Source organism: Phascolarctos cinereus, unplaced genomic scaffold (assembly GCF_003287225.1).
Source record: "Phascolarctos cinereus isolate Bilbo 61053 unplaced genomic scaffold, phaCin_HiC Scaffold_3;HRSCAF=262, whole genome shotgun sequence".
Lineage (NCBI taxonomy): Eukaryota > Metazoa > Chordata > Mammalia > Diprotodontia > Phascolarctidae > Phascolarctos > Phascolarctos cinereus.
Window position 1 is genome coordinate 189,434,110 of NW_027555736.1, and position 12,718 is coordinate 189,446,827.

A 12,718-nucleotide genomic window follows, 5' to 3' on the forward strand; every position below is an offset into this window, starting at 1 on the left:
ATCTCAGGTTTTATCTTTCAGTTCTGGAAACTGACCTCCTTAAAGATGTTCTTTTCTGCTTTTTTTGTCTTCTCTTTTCTTCCGTCTTCAGCAACGGTGCCCTTCCAGGCACAGACTTTAGGACGCCGATTTTCTTCCTCTACCAGTAATAACTCCTTAGGAGAGTTTATCATGCTTATGGTCTCAAATATTAAATCTGCTAGTGACACCTAAAACTATTTCCAGTGTGACATTTTGTCCATCTATCTACTTATGGTTAACTAGTTACAGTTTCAAATCTTATCTCTATGCTAATAATACCTAAATCTGTATTTCCATCTACCTACTGGAAGTTATGACTTGGATCAATCTGAAACTCCACACATCAAAATTTGAACTCATTTCCCCCCCCAAACCAGTTTCCATTTCTAATTTAACCAAGTCTTTCAGAGGTTCCAGTGTTCCTGGCTTAAAACCTGGAAATTAAAAATTGACTTCTTCCTCTCCTTTGACTTCAGTGACCAATATATGATCAAGTCCTCTTGATTCTTTTTCTTTAATGTCTCTTACATTTATTCTTTTCTCTTTAATTGCACATCCACCACCCTAAGCACAAGTCTTATCATCTCTTGCCTTTATTAAAATAATAGCTTTTTTGACCTAGTCTTGTCCACATAGTCTGTCTACTCTAATCCAACTCATATTCTTAAAAGACAGAAAATCATATATCTTAGAACTGCAACAACCTCAAGGAATAATAATAATAATAATAATATTTATATGGCATATAATGTGTGCTTCTTGTTAAATGCTTTTTCTGTCAGGTAGTATAGTAGATAGACTGCTGGGCCTGGACTAGGGAAGACCTGGGTTCAAATCTAGCCTCAGACATTTTCTAGCTGTATGATCCTAAGCAAGTCATTTAACCTCTGCCTGCCTCAGTTTCCTCAACTGCAAAATGGAGGTAATAATAGCATCTATCTCACAGGGTTGTATGAGGTAATATTTGTAAAGTGCTTAGCATAGACCTGGCACATGCAGTAGGTACTTAATAATTGTTTATTCCTGTTCTTTTATTCTCCTCCTCTTTACCACACTAGTGCTACCAAATATGTGACTCCACTACTTCATCAGTGTGGATATTCCCTCCATTGACACAGACTGAAACTCTGTACCTTTTAAATAGTGTTCATAAGTTGCTATACCCAAAAATACGCATTGCCTGTTGGCCTAATTTCTGGTGATGAGCCTCTTCACACTAAACTGGTCCTTTAAAAAGAGACGCCAATCTGCTACTGATTGTACAGCTTCTCCAGCCTACCTATCACACAGGTTTTGTTGTAAGGAAAGTGCTGTACAGACCTTAAGGTACGATATCAATGAAAGCTGTTAGTTTTGGTAAAATTTAACTGAGTCTGTGCTGTGCTGGCAAAGCCTTTGAGAACTATGTTATCCTCTGTGTCACAACTGAAGTAGGTTTTAGAACAGGGTTTCAGGGGAGGATATTCAATAAATCGTTTTAAGACACCAATCTTATGTCACTCTCTGCCCCAAACCCCTCAGTGGTTCCCTACTGCCTACTGGAGTAAAAATGAAAATCTCAGTTTATCATTCAAGTTCCTCAATAAATTTGTCCTAACATTAGGTTTGACATTATAGCCCACATCATAGACTTAAGTCTTAACAGTGCCACCAGCTGTGTGACCCTAAGCAAGTCATTTACCCTCTGGGAGCATCAACTTTCCCAACTATGGAATGGGGAAAACATGATTTGCTTTACTCCTTTCACAGGGATGCTTTGAGGAAAGTTCTACGTAAACCTTAAAACTTTTAAAGAATATTAACTATCTAGCCTTATTTCTCACTCTTCTCTCATATAATCTCCTCTCCATTAATTGGGCTAGTCTCATTATCCTTTAGTTATGCCCTATTTGTTCCTTGTTAAAGTGTTTATACTGTCCCCCATTCCTGAAAAATCTTTAACCTTACAGCCAGGTCCCAAGTGTTTGAATTATTTGAATCCAAATTCATTCTTTCTGCTCAATGAAAATATGCAGTGCAAATTTGAATAACACAGCTACTTCACAGGATTTTGGACCTACTCCCCCAACAATGCAAAACAGTTGAGGTATATTTCAATACCAAGGTCATCTCTCTGCTGAAGCCCACTCTAAATAACTTCATCCAAATCAGGATTTTGGCTAGGAATACAGCTACATCTACTTTGTAGTATATGATTACCTAACCAAGTTTCTTCTCAACCCTACAACTTGCAAAGAAAAAACCAGAAATCTTTTTGAAAAGAATTCTGCCTCAATTTTACACTTATCTGGCATGGATGTGACTGTAGTCAAGACAGATTATGAAGGACAAGCCAAGAAGCTGCTAAAATTAATGGAAAACTCCATTATATTTATCCAAATATAACAGTATGTGTCTAGCACTGGAACAACAGAAAGGTTCCAAGCAAGAGGCGGAATTCCAAGGCCAGGCCTCCTGGACCTGAGGAGGTAGAATTCTAGGACAAAGCCAACTTCCTGGAGCAAGTCTCTTGGAGAGAAGATAAGTTGTAGGACAACCCTGAATCAATATATATTATCTCATTTGATAATCAGAAGGCATCGTTAACACCCTCCTCTTAAAGATAAATTCTTAAAGGTTTACATAACACCCAGAGTAGCATGATTAGTAAATGGGAGAACTAGGACTTAAGTCTTCTGACTAGAAGCTCAGTATTATTTATATTATGCTATAGTAAGGGAGTAAGAAATACCTATATGATTTCATTTGGTAATAAGCAAATTGCAATTGTAATGATTATAGTCATAATGACAGTTCAGAGAAAGGAGCTGTGCATCTCAAATGCCTAGCATATAGGCAAAATTCATTCATGAAAATGATCATGAAAATGCAATGGGTCATGTCTTCTTTGGATTCGCCATAGCACTTCATACAATCTCTTGTACGGAAGAGGTATTCAACAAATACTGGATAAAATAAATTGAGCTAAATACAGCAGAACTAGGTTCTAGTCTTGGTTTTTTATGACAAGGCAAATTACCAGCTATGTGACTTGGTTCCCATAGTAACTTCATTCCTTCATTCATGATAAGGAATACAGATATAGATAGATATAAATAGGAATATAGATAAGGAATGAGAAAGTTCCTTAGATTTGGAGAGAGCAGAGTTCAGAAAAAAAAAATAAATGGAATCCCATGACCTAGAATTCTATAGGGGGAGTTAGTCCAAGAAGGATGAAATATGTTGAAGAGCAAAAATACGAAAACATAACTTATTCAAATGTGAAAGAAAAGGGGGAGGGAGCTGTCTGAAGAGACTAATGTGAACACACTTTGAGCTTAGTGACCAATTTAGACCTTAAAAATGTTATGGATAGAGATGAAAGCAAAGGTAGGATGAATTCAAAAGAATACATGGTCTTGAATGAATGGTGTTGAGTGGTAAAGTTTAACACACAAGCTGAAGCCATTGATGAATATAGTAAGGGCAATGGAGTACACTCTTTGGATTATGGTGGGAGCAAGATAATAGCTAATAAAAAATAGCTAGCATTTATACAGCACCTATTATGTGCCAGGAACTGTGCTAAACACTTCAGTAATATCTCATTTTATCCTCACAACAACCCAGGGAGGTGGGTATTATTATTATTATCCCCATTTTACAGTTGAGGAAATGGGGAGGCAGATAAAGGTTAATTGACTTGCCTAAGGTCACACCCACTAGTAAATTCTCTGAGGGCAGATTTAAACTCAGAATCTTCTGGACTCCAGGACCAGCATTCTAGCTACTGCACCACCTAGCAGTAAATTAAAGATCAAAGAACACTCTTGTTCGAGATGAACTGGACAATGATAAAGAATGAGAAAGGGCTAGACTATTAAATTCTCATTTTGTTTCTATTACTAAGGAGAAGAATCTCAGCACTGGGAAAGACAGAACAAAAATGGTTAATAAGGACTTGAAACCCAAGACAAGTAAGAAAGTGGCGAGAAAGTCCATGCTGTTGTGAGAAATGCTGAATTAGTAGGTTCCCACATAGGTTGCAAAGAAAAAAACAGGAAAGGTGCTGAATAGCTGTTTCTACATAATGCACATAACAGAATGCCAGAATGAGCAGGAAGTGACATTCCTCAGGCCAGTTAAGCTAGGTTAACTTGACAGCAGGGTTCCTGTTTTTTTGCAGCCCAAGGCCCAAACTAGCCCAAGCAGGTTGGGGGTCGATGTCCAGGCACAAGAATCTGCCACTACTCAGGCTCAGTGAACCTCATGCATGTTAACTAAAGAATCAGGATTGTATTTCCACCAATTGTAACCTGGATTGTGGTTTCTCCAATTAGAATATGGAATTGTGGACCTAACCAATTGTGAAACTTTTGATTGTAACTTGGACCAATCCATGTCTTGGAGGGAGGGGTAAAGGGACCAGATTAATAGTATAAAGGTCGCTTTCACTTCTGTGCTCAGTGTGCTTCCTTCTTGGGAGAGAGTGCACCCGATTCTTGTGAAAATTGAATATAGGAATTTCTTCCTTCACTCTAAAAGAGCTGTATCCTGTTATTTGGACTCTAGGCTAGCTTGCAACTGGGGAAGCAGTGGAAATGGCAGCCGTCCCAGGCTAACTCCCCAATCCTGCCAGTCCTGAAGGTTGTTTATAACACTGTTTTCAAGTTATTTCAGTCATGTCCAACTCTCCATGACCGCATTTGGGGTTTTCTTGGCAAAGACACTGGAGTGATTTGCCATTTCTTTCTCCATCTCATTTTACAGATGAGGAAACTGAGGCAAACAGGGTTAAATGACTTGCCCAAGGTCACACAGCTAGTGTCTGAAGCTGGACTTGAACTCCATGGCCAGTGTGCTATCCACTGTGCCATCTAGCTGCCTAAGAAAGTCCATAGATTTCCTCAATGAGTTTAAGTCATTGGGTCCAGACAAATGCTATCTCAGGTACTAAAAAAACTGGCCGACAGAATTGCTGACACTGTCGATGATCAAAAAGTGAAGAACAGGAGAGGTGCTGTAAGTCTGATGATAGGAAAATTCCTGATTTTCAAAAAAGGCAACAGAGCGGATTCTTAAGACTCAATAGGCCAGAGTCTTGATGTGGATGCCTTACAAAATTCTGACGTTATTAAAGGGACAATGTGTGTACATTTAGGAAGTAAATGTTATCACTGTGAGCCAGCCTGGATTAACAGCAGGTCATTTAATCATAGGTTTAGACCTGGAAGGGAATACAGAGACCATTTAGTCTAACCCCTTACTTTTATAAATGAGGAAACTGAGGACCCTAGAGTTTAAATGATTTGTCTATTGTTAAATATACAAATTTAACAAATAGATTATTAAATGATTTGCCACACAAGTGGCCTGCCCAGAATTCAGACCCAGGTACTCTGACTCTCAATCAAACATTACATCCATCGTACCATGCTGCCTCACTTAGAGAGGACATGATGGCCATCTACAAATATCCTAAAGGTCTGTCACATGCAAGAAGAATTAGACTTGTTCTCTTTGGCCTCAAAGGACAGAACTGGGAACAACAGGTAGAAACGGAGTTTTTAATGCAAATATAAGGAAACACTTTCTTTACAATTGGAAGTAATTCCAAAGTGGAATGGGCTGCCCTAGGAGGCAGTGGGCTTCCCTTCACCGAAGGTCTTTAAGCAAAGGTTGTATGATCACTTGTCAGGGTTGCTGTAGAGGGAATTCCTACCCAGGTATGGGCTAAAAGACCACTGAGGTCCCTCCAAACTCTTAGATTCTGTTATTCTGTTAATCTCTATTCCAGAAGCTTTCTACATGCTTTGTCAGAAGGCCCAGAGGTCTAATTTATAGGTACAGACCCAAAATTATTTAACATTTAATGGGCCATTCACTTTTACTTCACTACATCCCTAAAAGTAAGATTCACATTGACATCAGGAGGGAAAGCAAAGCCAAGAATGAGACAAAGAGTGAACTTTTTTTCAGAACTCAGAGCTTGGTCCCATTTGTGTATGGGGTGCAGAGAAAAGCATGTCTAATAAGCCTAATATTATTCCAAATTAGTATAACTCAAAATCATAAGATATTATTTAAATGGAAGGAGGAGGAAGAACCAGGTTCATTCATCCAATTCTTTATGTTCCTACCAGCCTTTGGATTTATGACCCATTAGCCAATATTTTATGATTTGATAATATAGCACTTATTTCATTTGATCCTTGTAACACCCCTAAGAGGTACTTTCTATAGGATCCTCTTTTACAGATGAAGAAACTGAATTTATGTAAATTTGCCCTGTGCAAAAAGACCACCCAAAGGTCTCTTTCCTCAATTACCATTTAAAGCCTCTAATGTCAGAGCTTTGCCCTATGAATCTGGTTAGAGATAGCATGAATTCTATACCTATGGCATACTAATTTCCCTTTCTATTTTGTCAGGGTTACCAGATTGACAAGTGTGTTTAGGGGCAGCTAGATAGCACAGTGGATAAAGCACCGGACCTGAAGTCAGGAGGAAGGACCTCAGTTCAAATCAGGCCTCAGACACTTAACGCTCCCTAGCTGTGTGACTGTGGGCAAGTCACTTAACCCCAACTGCCAAACCAAAGAAAACCAAAATAAAACAAGACAAACATGTTTAAACTTGAATATAAACTTTCTTGGTGACCTCATCAGCTCCTATGGATTTAATGATCAACTTTATGCTCCAGACTTAAAGATATATATGTGTGTTTATACATACATATATGTACATATGCACATATATAGTTGGTTATCCTTTGTTCTCAAAGAAGAGCAAAATGACATCACTATGTTGGAGTCAAGGTATAGTGTCTCTGACTGTGGCTGATTAGACCAATACCAACTTGGAATGCTATACCACAGCTGGGTACAAATAATCCATATGAACATTTGGAGTGGAGATGTCTCTAAATCTGTATATCTCAAATTCCTTTTAAGCTACTGAAATTCTGCTTCACTCATAGAGCATACCACCTTCTTTGATGCAGGCACGCCATGCTGGGTGGTTCTTTGCCAGCATCTCTCATGTCATGCAATTGATTCTAAAGTTCTTCAGAAAGACCTTGAGAGTATCTTTGTATCCCTTCGTCTGACCACCATATGACTGCCTTCCTTACATGAGTTCTCTGTAAAATATATCTATATCTATGTATGTATATACACACATATATACATATATCTATGAAGCCCTAGTCTCTCTGGAGCACCAATCTTAAAGCTGCCTACTGGATATTTCTAACTTGATATTCCAATGGCATCTCAAAACATATATATATATATATATATATATATGTATATATATATATATATATGCCTAACAAAATTATCTTTCCCTAAAACCTACTCTTTTCAAAAACGAATCTCCTTTTGTAAGATCACCACCATCTTTCTAGTCACCCAAGTTGAAAACCCCCAAGTCATCCTCAACTCCTCTCCCTTATAACACATACTCAATTACTCAACAAGTCTTGTTGATATTACCTCCACAACATGCCTCACATGCATTAGCTTCTCTCTGTTCCCACAACACCATCCCAGTTCAGGCCCCATCAACTCCCTCCTAGACTATAAGTCTTCCTTCCTCATGTCTCTTCTCTTCAATCCTCCACAAAATTGACAAGGTGATTTTCTTAAGGACAAGTGTGAACCTATTACTTCCTTATTCAATAAACTCCAATGGTTTCCTATTGTCTCTAAAATAAGTCAATCATTGAGGATTTAAGTACAAACATATAAGAACTCCATATAAAGCCCTTCATCATTCATCTCCAACCTACCTTTCCAGGCTTATTATAAATTACTTCCCTTCACACTCCCCTTCACTATATCAATAACATCACAGTCCCTACCCCTAGCTTCTGTTTTTTACTTGACTTTCATTTCCAAATTTATCTTTCTTCTACCTCACTGACCCAGGACACCATCCCTTATGACAGAAATTAAAAAAAAAAGTAGGGAAAAAACAATTCAATACATCAACTGAGCTTGAAAGTTATATGCAGCATTCTAAGTCCATAGCCGCTAAAAACTGCAAAAAAGGGAAGATGAATTTCCCCATTTCAAGATTAATTATAATTACACAGCATTCAGCTTCATCTTTTTGTTGTTCTTTCCATTTATACTGTTGTCGTGCCCATGTTTTTCTGGTTCACTTTATTGCATCCAGTCCTGTGAAATCTTCCATGGAGTCTATGATTTCTTCATATTCAATGTTTCTTAAAGCACAGTAATATTTTATTATATTCACACATCATAGTGTTTGCATATCTCCAAAGGGGATTACAGCATGAAACCAAAGAGTTGATCACACCATTAACCAATCCCAAGATGGGAAAATGAGCTGGGCATTCTATCCTCCCTTTGACAGTCAGTTGTGGGGTTTATCTCTAACACAACCACGCCTATCCCTTCACCCATTCTCCCTGGACGTTCCCCACTTCCTAAACTGCACAAGAGTTCTTGAATTCACCCTTCTTCATTCTGCCCTGAGGGCAATTATAATCTAACCACGACTCAGGCATCCACTTGCAGTAGCTGAGGCTGTGCCATGGGAAAACTTCTTGCTCTCCCATAGATCTTCCTCCTTTTTCTCCCTTCCCCCAATAGCCCCCATAATCTAGTAGCACAGGCTCTAAACTCTGGGGCAGTGGCAAGTAAGAACCCCACCCCAACTCCATTTTTATTTTGGATGGAAAAGAGTGAGTCACACAGGCTGAGTAGTCGTGGATAGGTTACATCTTTCCCCCAAGACACTTCCCTCTTCTGTCTGAACTTACCTATATGTCTGTTGAGGGCAGCACCAGCAGCATAGTAAATGAAAAGAATATCAGCTCTGAATTCTGAGGATGTGGGTTCAAATCCTGCCCCTAATATTCCCTATATGATAAAGGGCAAGTTACTTAACTTCTCTGGGCTGCAATTTCTTCATAAAGGGCTGGATTAGATGCCCTGAATGATCCCTTCCAACTCTACCTCCATAATCCACCATTATTTCAGTCACTCATATTTAAGATCTCCTTGTCATCCTCCACTCATTTTCACTATCTATATCATATCTATATCTAGGCAGCTGACAAATCGCGATGTCTCTCCAACCAGTCCCCTTTACTCCACTCACAGGGCTACCACCTCTTGCCTGGACTATTGCAGTGACCTCCTAACTGGTCTCCAGTTTCCCCACCCAACTCTGATCCATTCTCCAGATCCCTGCCAAAGTGATTTTTCCTAAAATGCAGGTCTAATCATATCACATACTTTCCCCAGCCACCTCTCCACTCAGTAAACTCTATGGTTCATTATTAACTTGAGGATCAAATATAAACTCCTCTGTTTGGCATTTAAAGCCCTTCAAAAACTGTCCTCAGCCTCTCTTTCCAGCTTTTTTAGATATTATTCTCCCTCTGGTATTCTATGGTTCAGCCAGACTGATCTTGCTGTTTCTCACACTTGTATAAAAATACAATTTAAAAATATCCAAACATGAATAGGAAACTAAGGTTCATCAGCTATTAGCAGTCATATAAAAAAAAAATAAGGGGAATATATCTGTATTGAAAACTTTCAGCCAAGTTGAAATCAGAGAAAACTAATTTTTTGTTCGTTTTCACATGGCGTGTCCTAAGTAATCTACACACGGAAACAAACATTTCTCCTGCTGAAAAGTTGTTACGTTCACTTGCTGTTATGGCCTAGTACTTGACTGCTATTATATCTTTCAAAAAATTAATTGCTTGGCTAACTTCATTGACCAAATTAACTGATTAAAAAATAATTAATATTTACATCTGCCCTATTCCCCAAGAGCATATATGGACAGTACTCACTTTACGTTAAGTGGACTGTTCAGCAGATCTCTACATAAAGCAATTTTTACATAATTCGAGAAAGAGAGAAAAAGAGAGAGAGAGAGACAGAGAGAGAGAGAGAGAGAGAGAGAGAGAGAGAGAGAGAGAGAGAGAGAGAGAGAGAGAGAGAGACAGACAGACAGAGACAGAGAGAGACAGAGACACTGTGACTTGCCTAAGTATTAGACCTAGTATTCAAACTCAGGTCCTATACCTAACAAATCTTTCCACTAGATCACGCTGCACTTCCCCATTGATTTCTGGAATCATCACCAGGGTTCTGTCAGTCTGTGATCTCCCGACTCTCTTCTGTTAAGCAAGGATTACCCAAACAGCAAGCTCTCAATAAATGCCATGGGCACACTGAGGGTTTCTTGGCGAAGCATTTGTTTTCTAATCAATGTAAGGCTTTAAGGATCAAACTGACTGACAGAGCTGGCTGGGTCCGTCAGTGTAGGACGCTCAGGAGGAGACCGATTCCCAACTGATCTTGACTCCCCGTGGGGCTTGTTGCAAGGTTCTAACGAAATAATAGATGTAAAAGAAAGCATCCTATTAGCTTATTAGCTTATATATATATATATATATATTATATATATATATATATATATATGCGCGCAAAGTGTTCGCGTCGTTCCGGTTGATACAGTCAGCAAAGCTTTGCAAAACTCAGTATTTGCACATGTACAAGAGTGTGGGACTCCAAAAGTGCCCTAGATGGGGGACAGGAGACAGATTTACCCGGGTGATTGACTGTGGAATGGGTGCAAGTTGAGCATCAGGTAGGCAGGTGGTGGCGAGGCAGGGAGCGGGGTGGGGCGCGCGATCTCGGCGGGCGCCCGACTGAGCCCAGGCACAAGAGGGAAGGAGGGAGGGCAGCTTCGCGGATAAACCAAGAACGAATCCCCAAAGCAATTATGACGCCTCTGCAGCCGGGCGGGACGGACGTCAAAGGCCCCGCCGCAAAGACAGCCTCAAACCGAGCCAATAGCCCTCGGCCGCCGGCCTGCGCCAGACCTACACACTCGAACACTCCAACCCCGTGCCCTCCTTCCGCGCGCCAGGCGCCGGCCCCGCCCCCGAAGCGCGCCACCCCCGCGGGGCTACTCTGGTCCCACCTCCCGGCTCGTGGGCACGCTTGGAAGCCACTCGGCCACGGCGCGCGACGTTCTTCTAAGCCCCGCCCCCAGGGCGAGGGCGCGTTCTCCTTCTCCTCTCCTGCCCTCCCCGCCCCAGCAGTTCCGTTACCAGCGGGAGGAAAAACCGTCTTCCCGGTCCCCGCCCCCTCGCCCCCAACGCTCTACTCCCTACTCCCCCCGCGACCAAAACACAGCCGGCTACGGAGGCCCCTAACGTACAAATATCCCTCTGCCCGTCGTAGGTTCTGTACTCCTGCCGCTCCCTCTGGTCCTAGGGCCCTCCGGCCAACTGCTGTCAGGAACTTAGGCCGTTTCCTTCCAGAGGTAGTAGTTCCTGATTCCCGTCACGGAAACCGGAGTCTCCTCAGCTGCTGCGGCCTCTCCCAACCCTTCCCCCCACCTCGCGGAATTGTGGCGGGAGGGGGAGGAGGGAGCCAAGGCGCCTGCGCGGAGAGGCCGCTCTCCATCCGGGTCTCTGTCCGTGCGGTGCAGCAGGTCGGTAGGCGGGAAATGGCGACTGGCTGAGGGAGCTGCTGTTGCTGCTGCTGCTACTGCTGCTGTTGCGGGGGAAGCGGGAGAGACACCACACGGTGCGCAGCCGGGACCGCCGCCGGAGTCCGAGGACACTTTTCTACCGTCACAGTCAGGTAATCCCCCTCCCCGGGAACGGCCGCCGCCGCCGCCCCCAGCCTCTGCCCTCCGCCTCTTCCAGGGCCCTTCCTGCCGGGGTCTCCTCCCCCTCTCACCCGGGTCCCGCTGCGGCTCCGGAGCCTCCGTAGGCAGGCGCTTTAGTGCCTCGTGCCTCCGGTGTGTGTGGAGCCGCTTGCTTCTGGACTTTCCCCCCGGGGATCGGGTAGGGAAGCTCGGTTCCCGCCAGCTGCAGTCCCCCGGGCTGCGGCCTGTGTTGTTGTTTGACGGGGAGAAATGTGTAATGTTCCGGCTCCTTCACCTCTTGGAGCCCCAGCCCTGGTTGCTCCTCTAGGCCTTAGAGAGGTGAGGGTAAATATTCTTCTTGCCGCGCTTGGCCCACCAGGTGTCGTGAGTGTGAGGATGTGTGTGTGTGTGTGTGTGTGTGTGTGTGTGTCTGTATGTGTGTGTGTCTGTGTGTGTGCTTGTGCGTGTATCCATTCCTCCTGTGGATCTTGGTTTAGGGGGCGTTGCTCTCAGCGGCATCTCAGTTTTTATAAACATAACCCCTGGGGGTCAGAGGTGGGTAGGACCAGTCGTTTCACCAAGTCCATTTGCCTACTGGACCCATTATCAGGTTGTCTTTCTTTTTTACCATCCCCCCCACCCCCCAAGCAAGAGACCAAATAGTATTGACCAATATACTAAGTAGTGGGGATGGAGGTGGGGGGGAAGCAGTTTAGACTGAAACTCTGGTTCTGTGCTTGGTGGCATTTACCTTTCTTTTGGTATTAAATATCAGAGTTGGGGGTTCACCTCTGCGTCCTTGAACTAGACCAAGCTCTTCTAAATAGACCCTCTCAATCCTAGGAACATATAAATGTAATGGGTAGATGGAGTGATTAGGAAAGTCTTTGCTATTAGAACCTTCTTAAAAACTGCCAGGGTGTTTTCAAAGGAGGTGTACTTATTAGCTGTGAAGCTTAATTAGCCACCTCCAAGGCAGATACTTTCTGGGCCCCCACCCCACAAATTCTGCCCATTGGTGCATGTACAAATTAGTACCCTGAGTAATGATAGGTTTATTGGT

General features: G+C 42.4%; 1 protein-coding gene and 1 long non-coding RNA gene across 7 annotated transcripts in view; one reads left to right on the forward strand and one right to left on the reverse strand.

The window, feature by feature from the left end:
• The window catches only part of LOC110223670 (uncharacterized), a 36,115-nt gene extending 24,680 nt beyond the window's left edge, over nucleotides 1–11,435 (reverse strand). Inside the window, exon 1 of one of the 3 annotated variants that reach the window (XR_013485412.1) lies at nucleotides 11,221–11,435. This is a non-coding gene — a long non-coding RNA (uncharacterized LOC110223670). Of the gene's footprint in view, nucleotides 1–10,603; nucleotides 10,922–11,220 lie in introns of those variants that run through there. The other 2 variants (XR_002328758.2, XR_013485415.1) reach the window with 2 other exon arrangements.
• Nucleotides 11,436–11,556: 121 nt separating this feature from the next.
• The window catches only part of CTDSPL2 (CTD small phosphatase like 2), a 106,988-nt gene continuing 105,826 nt past the window's right edge, over nucleotides 11,557–12,718 (forward strand). For 2 of the 4 annotated variants that reach the window (XM_021009309.2, XM_021009312.2), the window contains exon 1: nucleotides 11,557–11,648. The gene's annotated coding sequence lies outside the window, so the exon portion shown is untranslated. The remainder of the gene's footprint in view (nucleotides 11,649–12,718) is intronic. The other 2 variants (XM_021009311.2, XM_021009310.2) reach the window with 2 other exon arrangements.